Consider the following 11,537-nt stretch of genomic DNA (forward strand, 5'->3'; position numbering starts at 1 on the left):
GAGTATAAGTTTCTATTTATCTTCAGTAGCGTGAGTGTTGAGCCCTTGTAACCGAGTGCACAGCTGTCATTCAGGAGCCGAGCCCGCCCCCAGAGTGACCTTCCTCAGCGGACACGCCCCGTCCATCTGTTCCACAGGTGCGCCCGGCAAGATGGCAGCGGGGTGAGTTTCTGCGGCGTGAGGTGCGTTTGCGTTTTATTTCTAATTTTCTTATTTTAAATACAAAAACTAAAATTTCACTTTGAGGAAAGCTAGACAAAATGTATTGTTGTTGCAACATTTGTTAATTGCGTTTGTTCTTGTTTAATTTGTGTTTTAGGACGCCGAAATGAGTCTTCTGTTTGAGCGTGCTCTCGAAGTTTTAAAAGTCTGGTTTCAGCGTTCTTATACTACCTTTCATGTAAGTATGTTTTATTTAAGATATGGCATCTCTAACTCTGTTTCCTTTAACGAAAAAGGGCTGTAATTTATTTTCAAACACTTGCTGTATAAAGTCAGTAGCTGTGTAATCTCTGCTTTTCGGATTCGGGCTATAATGACGCTTACCGCTCAGAAATGATAAAATGTTGTAAAGATGAAATTGACTGATTCGTAAGTTTTTCTTTATTTCTCCAGGTGATTAAAAGAAAATGATTTCAAGAACGGACCACTTATGAAAGTGTTTTTTCCAAGGTAAGTTCTATTCCCACCTTCCGCTAACACTCGATAAAACAACACGTATTTCCCAGCATTTTAACAAAAGAACAGTTTTATACTAACTTGATAACTTTTTTTCGTTTCATGGTGCTTTTTTGGAGTAAACTCTAAAGCGCTGGTTCTTTTTTTGTGATACTTTTATTCATTTATTGAATTCATTGTGTAAAGATGGATAATACAAACACATTTTATCGAAGGTTTTTAAAGCAGAGTTTATTCATATATTATACACGCTGTGTTACCTGGTCTTGTATTGACAAGTAGCATCGAATTTCAATGTGGCTGAACGTATTTTCTAAATATTTAAGAATTGGGACTGAGATGTATTGGTGATTTCTTAGGGTTTATTGTTCAATTTGAGTGTTTTAATATTTCTTTATTCCGGCATTTTATTTAAACAGTTAATAGACTTCAGAACTTCAAGTGAATCAATTCTGCAAGTCCGCTATCCTGTTAACTTGCTCCTTTTTCTTTTGCCTTCAGTTCTGCGGCTCCTGGTTCCCTGCGCTCCGACGATCTCCTTTCCATCAACTCGACGAGCGTTGGCAGGTTCTTCTCGACAATGTGTGCTTTTCCTTGAATATTATTTTGATATCGGTGGCTTGATCTGTAGTGTACCCTTTGTATACCGATTTATGTTATTGTTAGCCTGCATGTTTTCTGTTGACTGCTGCTATTGTATGTGCTGTGGCTCCTGATTCTCTGCGCTCCGACGATCTCCAGCATTTTATTCTCGACAGTGTGCTTTTTGTTACATTTGATTGTTACCAGTGGCTTGATCTGTAATGTCCCGATTCAGTGCTGTATTTTATTCTTGACCTGCATGTTTTCTGTTGACTGCTGCTATTGTATGTGCTGTGAATTCTGCAATAAAAACTCTCGTTTCATTGTCTGCATTGTCCTGTATTTTCGAAGGTGTGAAGGGTTGTCTTGCAGCGTGCGCCACGCACCGCAAGGCGACACCCCATCGCACTGACCTGGAAAAGTGCGAGGACGCCCGCCTTTTTAGATAGTCTGGGGGGGAAAGGGTCCCTAGGAGGGAGCGTGGGTCTAGCCCTGGGGGGAGGAGAATGGAGGATAGCTCTAGCCAAGCCCCCTCGCTCCCAGCAGGAGGGGAAGGCAGGCTGGAGATGGCCTCGGCCCGAGAGAGAGGAGGCACCCAGGGCGGACTCAGCCTATCAGTCACAGCTTGCAACTGACAGCTTTCTAAGTCCACACCCCAGGAGACCTGCCTCTCTGCAGGGACCAAAGCCACCACCAACCTGCCATCCTCTCCTGCCGGGAGCGAGTGGGCCTGGCTAGAGCTGCGGTCAATCAGCCAGCCCCCGCCTACCCCTCTCCAATGAGGGGGGGTGGGCGAGGCTCGGCTTGATTGCTACCAGACCCCGAGAAAAACCCCAGATACTAAGTTTTTTGGCGGGAAAATCTGGACACGCTTAAAAAGGGGGTAGCCTTTGACCTTTTTAAGTCAAAAAGCGATAGGGGTCCCCCTTGCGGCCACAAACTGTAAGCAAAATCTCTCCGCCAAAAAACTCACCAACACCGGGGTTTTTCAGGGCCAAGGGGGTACAGAACTCTGCACAAGAAATCAAAGAACAAAATCAAGGTTCAATCATCAATTTATTGAGCGAAAATGGCATACAAAACAAAGCATTACAATACGTCGGATGCACAGGCTTCAAAGTGGAAATAAACATGCATTTCAATTACAAAGTGTCAAAGCACGGCTACATTAACGCTAAATAGTGTTACAAGTCAACAGAGTAAGAAAACATTTCCAAACAACTACAAGTTAAGATACAGAAACACACAGCACGTTACTGTTTCTCCGAGTTATCAGTCGAGGCAGCGACCGGAATGAAGACTGGAACCTCGTTGCATTTCCTGCAAAACAACAAAAATCAGAATTAATTTTCGGTTACAAACAGGATCTCGAAATTATCCCAGAAAGATGGATATTCTGAATCGATTCTTACGTTCAAAAGATGAAACAGTTTAAAAAGATTTACAGATGCAATAAAGCGATTAGCCTGGTGTAACAGTTACATTTAAAGCGTGAATACTGAAAAAATACAGCTAGAGTGTGTCGATTAGGAACTACCACTACTAATGTGCTCTTTAACGTTTTCCATTTTGATGAGCATATTTGTTTTCTGCAACAATTAATTTAACACACAAAATTAATCCATATCTTTATAGGCTCCGTTGTTTTAATTGTTGTGCAATTTGGAAGCCAAAACGGTTTCTGAATAATCTACTATACGCAGAAAGAAAACCGAAATTGGTCGTAGTTTAGCAAAAAACGAGTTCTATAAACAGCAGGCCTACAATATTTTCGGGACAAAACCATTTCTGCATTTTCGGGAGATACATTATCTAATATAGTTCAAAATGATACGTGTAAACGAGTAAAAAGGTTTATACTTACATCGATAATCCCACCAGTTGAGCCAAGCCCGTCCTGCCCGAAGTCACCAAACTGGAAACACAAGAACACACGTATTTAGACGATTATTTAAAGATAATTTAAACCAAGGTTTCTTAGTAGCAAATAGCGTTTTCACCAGGATAGATAGCGAAGAAAACATTTAAAAAAGATACGTGTAAAGAAATGAGTAAAACGTTTATACTTACTTGGATAATTGCAGCAGCTGAGCCAAACATGTCCTGCCTGAAGACACACATTAAAATTTAGATTTTAAAGACCATCAAAACTAACAAGTATTCGTTGCATGAGAAATTTGTATCAATTTTTCCTGAGAGGTTTAGACTACATAATTACATACGTTAAATTTTATCTATATTAAAACAAAGGAAAAATAAAAAATAACCATAAAAGACGCGGAACAAACGCACTCAGCTCCGCTCTCTCCAGCAGAACCTGGCGCACAGGTGCGCGGGGCGTGGCCTGCGAGAGATGTCATTCGAGTGGGCGTGGCCACAGTCTGACGTTGCAGGCAGTTTTTTTCTTGGCTCCACGTGAAAATTTATTAAAGATATCGAGCATGTTTACAGAAGCCCCCATGAGTTACAAGTTTCAAAATCCGTTTTTTTCCCATGGCCAGCTGAGTAATCCGAGTTAATGCATGAAATCATTATTAGTGTTTGGGAGCTACAGGAATGTGAATGAAAGAATTTAGCAATATGTAGGCGAGCTGTGGGGTCTAAAGTTTTTGCAGGACGCATACTGTTCTATAACCTGATCTATCTTAACTCTGCACCAAGAAGTCATAGTCATATTTATATTCTGTAAACGTTTATCATGCACTCAATTTACTACCTTTGTACTCATTAGTCATTCAAGTTAGTTCAAGCAACCTATAGAGATGCAACTACAAAGATGATAACACAACAGGGAGAGACAAAAGAGTTTGAAATCACAGTTGGAGTACACCAAGGATCAGCACCTTTCCTTTCCATAAACATTATTGACACACTGACAGAGGAGGTAAGAACAGAAGTGCCTTGGGAACTCATCTTTGCTGATGATGTGGCACTGATGGCAGACTCAGAAGTAGAACTACAGGAGAAAGTGTTCAAATGGCAGAGGAGTCTGGAAAAGGGTGGACTGAAAATGAATGCAGAAAAATCTGAAATAATGGTAATGGAGAGAAGAGGAGATACTATGACCAATGTTGAGGAGACAAATGGAGGAAAACTGAAACAAGTTGATGACTTTAAATACCTTGGATCAAAACTGGTAAAGGGAGGAGAAACACTGGAGGCAGTAAAACAAAGAGTGAAAGCTGGATGGAACAAGTGGAGAGAAATAACTGGAAAAATCTGTGACAGGAAAATTCCCAGAAAGTTAAAGTGCAAAATGTACAAGACTGTGATTAGACCTGTACTACTATATGGAGCTGAATGCTTGGCAGTTGGAAAGAGGGAAGAGAACTTGATGAGAAGAACTGAAATGAGGATGTTGAGATGGATTCTTTCAATGAAGGATAAGATCAGAAATGAAGAAATCCGTAGACGATGTAGGGTGGTGGATGTGGTTGAGAAGATGCGAGAGGCGAGGTGACGGTGGTATGGAATATCATGAGGAGGGACGTTGAGGAAGTAACAAAGAGGGTTATGGAATTTGAGGTGGAAGGTAACAGAGGAAGAGGCAGGCCTAGAAAGAGATGGATAGATTGTGTGAGAAAAGATATTGAGGTATGTGAAGTGAGTGAGGAAGATGTGCTCGACAGACACAAATGGAGAAGAGCAACCAAAGCAGCTGACCCCAGGACAGTCTGGGACTAAGGCTGTGAAAAAGAAGAAGAAGAAGAAGAAGTACTCATTAGTCATTCAGCTGATGTGCTCATTTAAGAAGTTAAAAGAACATGAGAAATTTCAAATAATATTCTATCAATGTAGTCCTTTTAGTTACTGGTATCAGTTTGATTTAATAATCTCACACAGCTATTGCTCAGAAGAAGTCAGACTGTTGGTTTAAACAAAGTGGCTGGATCACCTGTGCCATTCTCCCACAACTCTTTGTGTAAAGAACTTTTCAATGTACTTCCCCTTGACATCCTTTCATGTTTCCCTTGGATCACGTCAAAGTAGTTCACCCTGTATCACTGCAACTTAATCTTTTAACTGGTTACCTATAGCAACTCCTTAACTCATTAGCATAGTTTTCAACACTTGTGAACGACATGTATACTGAAGTACATTTTACATTCAAATAAACTCAGATTTCCCAACCCAACCCCGATTCTAAGCTTTAAGCCTTACCCTAAGCACTAAACTATATGGAGGAAAGATCAGGAAAGCTGCAGTTTACAAAAGAGGAGGTCGATCCAGTGCCTCTCACTGCCTTGCCTCAGCCTTCATGTTAACGGGAGACCTGACCTCACATCTCCTCCTGTCTGCTACTGACTCACTGCTGATGGCCTGGCTTCAGTTCTCCCAGGGAAGTTTTTATCCTGACCTTATAATCATCCTCCAGCTGAATCTCCTAAGCTTCCCTATGCTCTTGAGCTCTGGTCGCATAGTAACCTGTAATCCTTTTTAGAGAACTCTGCTTTCTTGCAAGGCAGTATGACACCACATGAGCTTCTTACCAAAGAGCATAACTCAACAAATCTCAAGCAACTCCAACACATTTCACTTCTCAATGTGGAAAGTTAAATTTGTTTTGCAATTTTAGCAAGTAGGCTGACTAGGTTCATGTTGAACAACAATTTTATTGATACATCTGTTCAAAAGGATGGAGTTTCAGAAGTGTCTGCCTGCCTGGAACATGCTGGCATCATTTCTAAGATCACAGGAAGTGCAAAGCAAAATAAAGGGGAGCTCACAGATCTATGTTTAGATCTAGCTAAGGCTAGACATCGTCCTTTGGGTTAGAGACACAAAGCAGGGAGCCCTCACTGAACTGACAGGGCCCTGGGGAAGAGAATAGAGGAGGCACATGAGCTCAGTCCCTCCCCCTTGAGTGTCAGCGGAACAGATGAGAGTTAACTAAAATTACAACACTCATCAAACATTGTTATTGTTTTAATACAGGGGATTCTATTAGCAAAGCATGTTTTTATAACTGTCTTTCTCCTTTGTGATACATCAAATGAGAACACCACTCCAATCATAGCAGGCATCGACAAATAATATTGAGTGCTGAAGTAATGTGCTAAAACCAGAAAAAAAGGAATATGTATTTATAAGCTATAATCAAATCATTTTCTTTCTTTCTTAATCTATTTCTGAAATAGATTGAGGTATGCTGTGCTGAAGGGCTTAAAAGGAACACACTGAATGTTCAGGGAAAATGTATTAAAGCAACATCATAGTGTCCCTAGAAGGCTTCTGTAGGCACCTTCCATTTTGGCTCAAGCCCAGGCTGTGGTGTTTCTGAGCCAAGATGGCTTCTGAGCAGGCGGGATCTGGAAGCAGGTGTGCACTATCGAGCTGGACACACCTGGCCATTCCACATGAGGATTTTAGGCCTTTTGGGATTGGTTCCCATGGATTTAGCCAAACCCCTGTAATTAATGAAGAGGCTTATAAAAGTGAAGCTTGGGAGAAATACTTCTACATTACACCTTCAGTAGAAGAGGAGACTCATTCATTGTGAGCTGTGTTCCCAGTGTTCCTGTTTCTAGAATACTGGGAGCTGTTTAGAGAAAAAAAAGACCAAAATGTCAGTTGCTTGGATAATTCAACCAGCACACTGTTCCTAAAGCCAGTTGATTCTCTTTGGGACTTGCCAAGCTGAGCTGTGGCTTGGAAATGCAGTAAGTGAAACTATCCAGTAGGGAGTGCTACATGTTGGGAGATTCCTTTTGTGTGAAAAGGATGTGTGCCAGTTCAGGGGTAGGTCATGTTAAGGTGACCTGAAGCTGTGGAGTAAATTGGCATTATAGAACTACTGGTCACTGATATTTAATGGAGATGTTCAGGGGGGGTTGCATGTGAAAATATGCGGAGCTAGATCACATTGCTTAGTGTTGAAATACTTTTTTTTTCTTTAGATGAGGTTAGTTGGCTGCTCCTCTGTACTGACTCTGGAGGCAGTATAGTCCTAGACTGGACTATAGAAACTCGGCACAATTGATGCTTCATGGGCATGTACAAGAGCTTGCATGGATCCATCTCAAATGATGGACACTGGGTGGGTGGGGGGGGGGGAATCCATCCAGTATGTCTTTGCAGCATGCCGTTGTGAAGAGATGTGACAATAACCCTATTCCAAGGGACTAGGTTTGGAGGCTCTTGAGGAAAGCTGTATACCAGGAAGAGCCGTCTGTGGGATACAGAAACCCAGCTTGACCCTGCTGCACAGCCAGTGAGGAGAGATACACTGAGATCCCAGGTAGGACACTGCTGTACTTGACTGTTGAAATGGGTGGAGATTAAAGGTACTGTGGATACAGGCATCAGTCCAACACCCCAGTCCTTCTGTGCTAAAGGGAGCTTATTCACGGCAGTATCTCAACTGGACAAGTCTGGGGGATGGTGTGGGAGTCCTACAATAACGGCTCATGCTCCTTGGGGATACAAAATGACTGGCCTGGGTACCGATGTTGGTATTGAACTGCTGAGACAACACTATAATGGTCAAAGTGTCAGGACATTGGTCAATGTAACCTTCTTCCTTTCCCACCTGCAGGAAGAGCCCTGTTGATCCCATGGGGAAGAACAGAGATGCACTGCATTTGTAATGTGGAACCAAGATGCTGGGTTTGTCTGGTGATCCTCTGACCTCCTGTCATGTGCTTGACCCTGATCTTGTACCTACTAAGCCGTGCAATAAAGTGAAGGTGTCATTGGAAGTTTGTGTATACAGCCTTCAACTCCTAAGAACTGTCCTCCGTGGTACTGGTGGATACTCCCCAATGCTTAAATGATCTGACTAGTTGGAGGACTAATCTGTAATTCTTCAGAAGTAGTGTGTCATAGGGAACATTACCACCTGGAGAATACGTACAATGCAAGAAAGCTGGGGATATGTACTGGTTGTTCTTAAGTGAGACACAATTGCACCTTGGTTAATGCAAGGAGCTTCAGTTCTGCAGTTCACACTTTTAATGCACAGGTTAAAAAGCCCAAGCCTTGTAACTGCAGATGACCACTAGCCTTAACAGGACCAAGGGATTGTAGATTTGCAGTGCCATTACTGTAGTAATGCAGGTGCCAAGCTGGGAGGTGACAGGGTTTCCTAGCTGGAATTGCTCTGTTCCCACCTCAGCTGTGGCTGTTTTCTGCAGGTACTGCAGGGTGGTTTCCCTCAATGGTGAGTAGTGTAACTAGTATTTCTGAATTGGAAGGGCCCTACACATTCACCATATACTTGCCCAGGAATCAATTTCCACCTAGACCAGGGCTCTTCATACCTCACCCTGGGAATTGCCAAGTGAGTTTGGATTCACAAGTCACCTCCTACATAAATGAGGAGCAACGCTGCACGTTATGCTGCTCCCCAATGTGATCACTCGCTAGTAAGAGATGCTTAGCTTGAAAGGTCTCCTGTATTTTGTTGCAACGCAGCCCAAACGAATCAGACCACTGCGCCGTTGGAGGGGGACAGGGTAGCGTCACGCCACTGAATAAATGAGGCGTTATATCGTGAAAACAAAAGCACACAAACGCAGCACTAAGGAATGCGGTGGGTTAAACCATCGCATAAAACTAAAACCGCGCTGTGCTCTTACTCCTCTGAAGGATCTCCTCATGAAGCTATATCCGTTATAAGCATAAATAAAAGCTGCTATAATACGACCTATGTTCAAACTCAAATCAGCAGATGTTTTTCTCGTTTGTTCCGTGACTACATGCGCCTGAGTATCACATTCGTAAATACGTACATTTAGCGAATGCCTTTCTTCCGTCTTACAAATTGAATTGCCGGGGACATTCAGTTATATACTACCACGCGATAGAACAAGTAATAATCACGGTCTACATATGAACTTACTGCTGGGATGAGTTGAAATGTTCTGATTCAGAGCTGCAGTTCGTGCTAATCGGAACAACGGCGATGCTGAGCGCTCAGCGCCGCACTGAGCACAAGTTCAGCTGGGCTCCAGCTTCGTTCCGCACGTTTCTCGTTGCAGCTGAGCTCAGAGCTGGAGATGAAATCCAGATTGTACCGTATTAACTAGCCCGCAACCGCCTGCTAAAGCAGAAAATTCGTTGCATATGACTCCACACGATTAAAGGTTTTACATGTCATCCACTGCTTCAACTAGGAGCTCTGGTGAAAGGGTGTTGTGCCGTTATGTAATTTGATAACTTGCCGATAAGAGCTCCTTACCTGGAGGGGTGTTCTAGTTTTTGTTTCATCTTCTCCAGAGTTTTGCATCACCTGTATAGTTAGTCCAGTTCCTTAACATAATCTAATAGTAAAGTATAAAACCTGCTGAGCTCAGGCTCTTCAAAAGCAGGGTTGAGAGTATCTGCTTACTATAGTGTGTATATATCTTGTTCCTAAAGTAAAATGATAAAGATTAATATTCCAGTAATTTATTAGATTTAATTGCCGTCTGAGACATGGCACATATTTGACATAGTTACTCTGTAATTTAACATTAATATAGAATGCAGGGCATTTCACAAACCTTGCATTAATGTCACATGCAGATATTTTGAGTGTGAGATCAGATCTGTAACTTAACATTTCAGTACCTAACGGTCTCATTTTCATGGTCAGAAGGGTTTTATCCCACTGCAGTCTTTTTACTGCAGCACAAAACGAGGTTCTTTTGTGTAGAGTGCTTTTCATCCTGAAGGAATCTACAGATTGCCTGGAATTGACTATTCATCAAGCAAATGCAGCAGTAGGTGAGACACCAGCCACTCTGCACCAACATCTCCTCTACCAGCTAGAGAAGTCAGAAATTAAATGAAGGAGAAACAATAAGCTCATGTTGTCAGTCTAGCCTGGAATTTAGCCAGGACTCCAGGGCTAACACCCCTACATTTTAATCTTTATTATATTTGCTTAAACATCATCCAAATGATTGAACCTCTCACAGCAAGGGGTAAGATGGAAGAGCACTTCCTATCGTACATATCTCTCCGACCCCACTTGTAGTAACAGGCTGGATTTCCAGGTTCTGTACCAGTTCTGGGTAGGCTCAGACATGTTTAATAGGAGATCAGGCTAAAAGATATTAATTCCGTTTCTTTTTTTTTCAGACCTGCTTCTGGGTGGTAGGGAGTTCTTCTTGGACAAAGCTTAGAAACCGGAGACGAGCGCTATTGTCAGCTGAGGGGCTGGAGTACCTGTAGTTCCTATTGGTCAGTTGGTCATAAACTGATGAGCTGTTTCTATTGGTCAATAGAAGGAGGCGCCTATTCGATTCCTATTGGCCGGACGTAAGGAAGTGAGCAACCAATCATATCGTCGATTAGGTAGCCGGTGACTCTAGATGACAATCTTCATACACTTTGAATTTACTGAAAGTACAGAACTGGTAGGGTTATAGAAAGACACATTTTGTTTAAATTAAATAGAAGACAACCTTCTAACCTCTGAATCATTTTTACTTCTTCATAAAAAACCACAAACGAATTAGAGCAGAGCTCTTATAAGTGTCATGTTTGACAACGGAATCCACTTTTAAAAAATATTGTGTATATGGGCATGCAGATATATTTAAACATTTTTTTTAATGTATCTCATACGAGTTTTATTCCGACCGCTGTGGACGTTGTTTTCGATTTCGATCGGTTTCGGTTTCACTGCTGGAAGAGCCTAGAGTTGTGTGTTAGGGTGACTGAGAGGGCGGTCGCCACAGTGTAGGACTTGCTGAAGCAGGAGACTATTTCTAATGACTAACTGTTAATCACGTAATTGCAGTGAGAATAAGTAAAAAGTGCGTCATTTACAAGCTATGAAATGTTTAAAATTATATTCCGTTTTTGCATTTTACCGCTGTCTCTTTGATAACTGATAAAAAGAAAAAAATAAAGTTGTTAGCTATTGCTTAAAAAACAAAAAAGTTCAAATTATATTAAAATATTTTCTGCATGTCTGATACAGGAAGTTTCCGACGTTGCTTTTAGATATGTTATGAACTACCTCGTTCAACCTTGTGACGTAGCGCCCCTTTAAAAAACACTTTTCTGGTTCTTTTTTTCACGCATCCAAATTTGCTGTGGTTGAAATAGATAATTTTATAAATCTAATTCTAGTATTTTTAAATACGTGGCTTGAAAGACGGGTCGAATCCTTAAACGTCCCTTGATTTTCATATTTAAATGGACACTAAAAAAAGTCGGAAACGCATTTCTGCCATCCAAAAAAAAAGTTATCTCGCTATTACAAGACGTTAATAATAATAACAACGTTCATTTCCTTGTATGAACAACTTGGTACATTGTGCAATGACAGTCCCTACATTTTTAGG

General features: G+C 41.6%; 1 protein-coding gene and 2 long non-coding RNA genes across 14 annotated transcripts in view; 2 read left to right on the top strand and 1 right to left on the bottom strand.

Annotated features, from left to right (window-relative positions):
- Window positions 1-11,537, top strand: part of LOC148645296 (uncharacterized) — a 123,846-nt gene that overhangs the window by 24,629 nt on the left and 87,680 nt on the right. For 11 of the 12 annotated variants that reach the window (XR_015928257.1, XR_015928265.1, XR_015928260.1 and 8 more), the window contains 4 exons: window positions 27-182; window positions 320-400; window positions 616-672; window positions 1,180-1,588. The gene's annotated coding sequence lies outside the window, so the exon portion shown is untranslated. Of the gene's footprint in view, window positions 1-26; window positions 183-319; window positions 401-615; window positions 673-1,179; window positions 1,589-11,537 lie in introns of those variants that run through there. The other variant, XR_015928268.1, reaches the window with a different exon arrangement.
- On the bottom strand, window positions 2,298-3,968 carry LOC148645297 (uncharacterized). The gene is made up of 3 exons (XR_015928377.1): window positions 3,331-3,968; window positions 3,125-3,175; window positions 2,298-2,580 (listed from the first exon to the last, which is right to left on the bottom strand). It is a non-coding gene; the product is annotated as an uncharacterized LOC148645297 (long non-coding RNA).
- LOC148645298 (uncharacterized) lies at window positions 6,713-7,958 on the top strand. Its single transcript, XR_015928397.1, has 3 exons — window positions 6,713-6,920; window positions 7,380-7,498; window positions 7,796-7,958. It is a non-coding gene; the product is annotated as an uncharacterized LOC148645298 (long non-coding RNA).

The sequence above is a fragment of the Lepisosteus platostomus genome, chromosome 19 (assembly GCF_059453375.1).
Source record: "Lepisosteus platostomus isolate fLepPlt1 chromosome 19, fLepPlt1.hap1, whole genome shotgun sequence".
Taxonomy (NCBI): domain Eukaryota; kingdom Metazoa; phylum Chordata; class Actinopteri; order Semionotiformes; family Lepisosteidae; genus Lepisosteus; species Lepisosteus platostomus.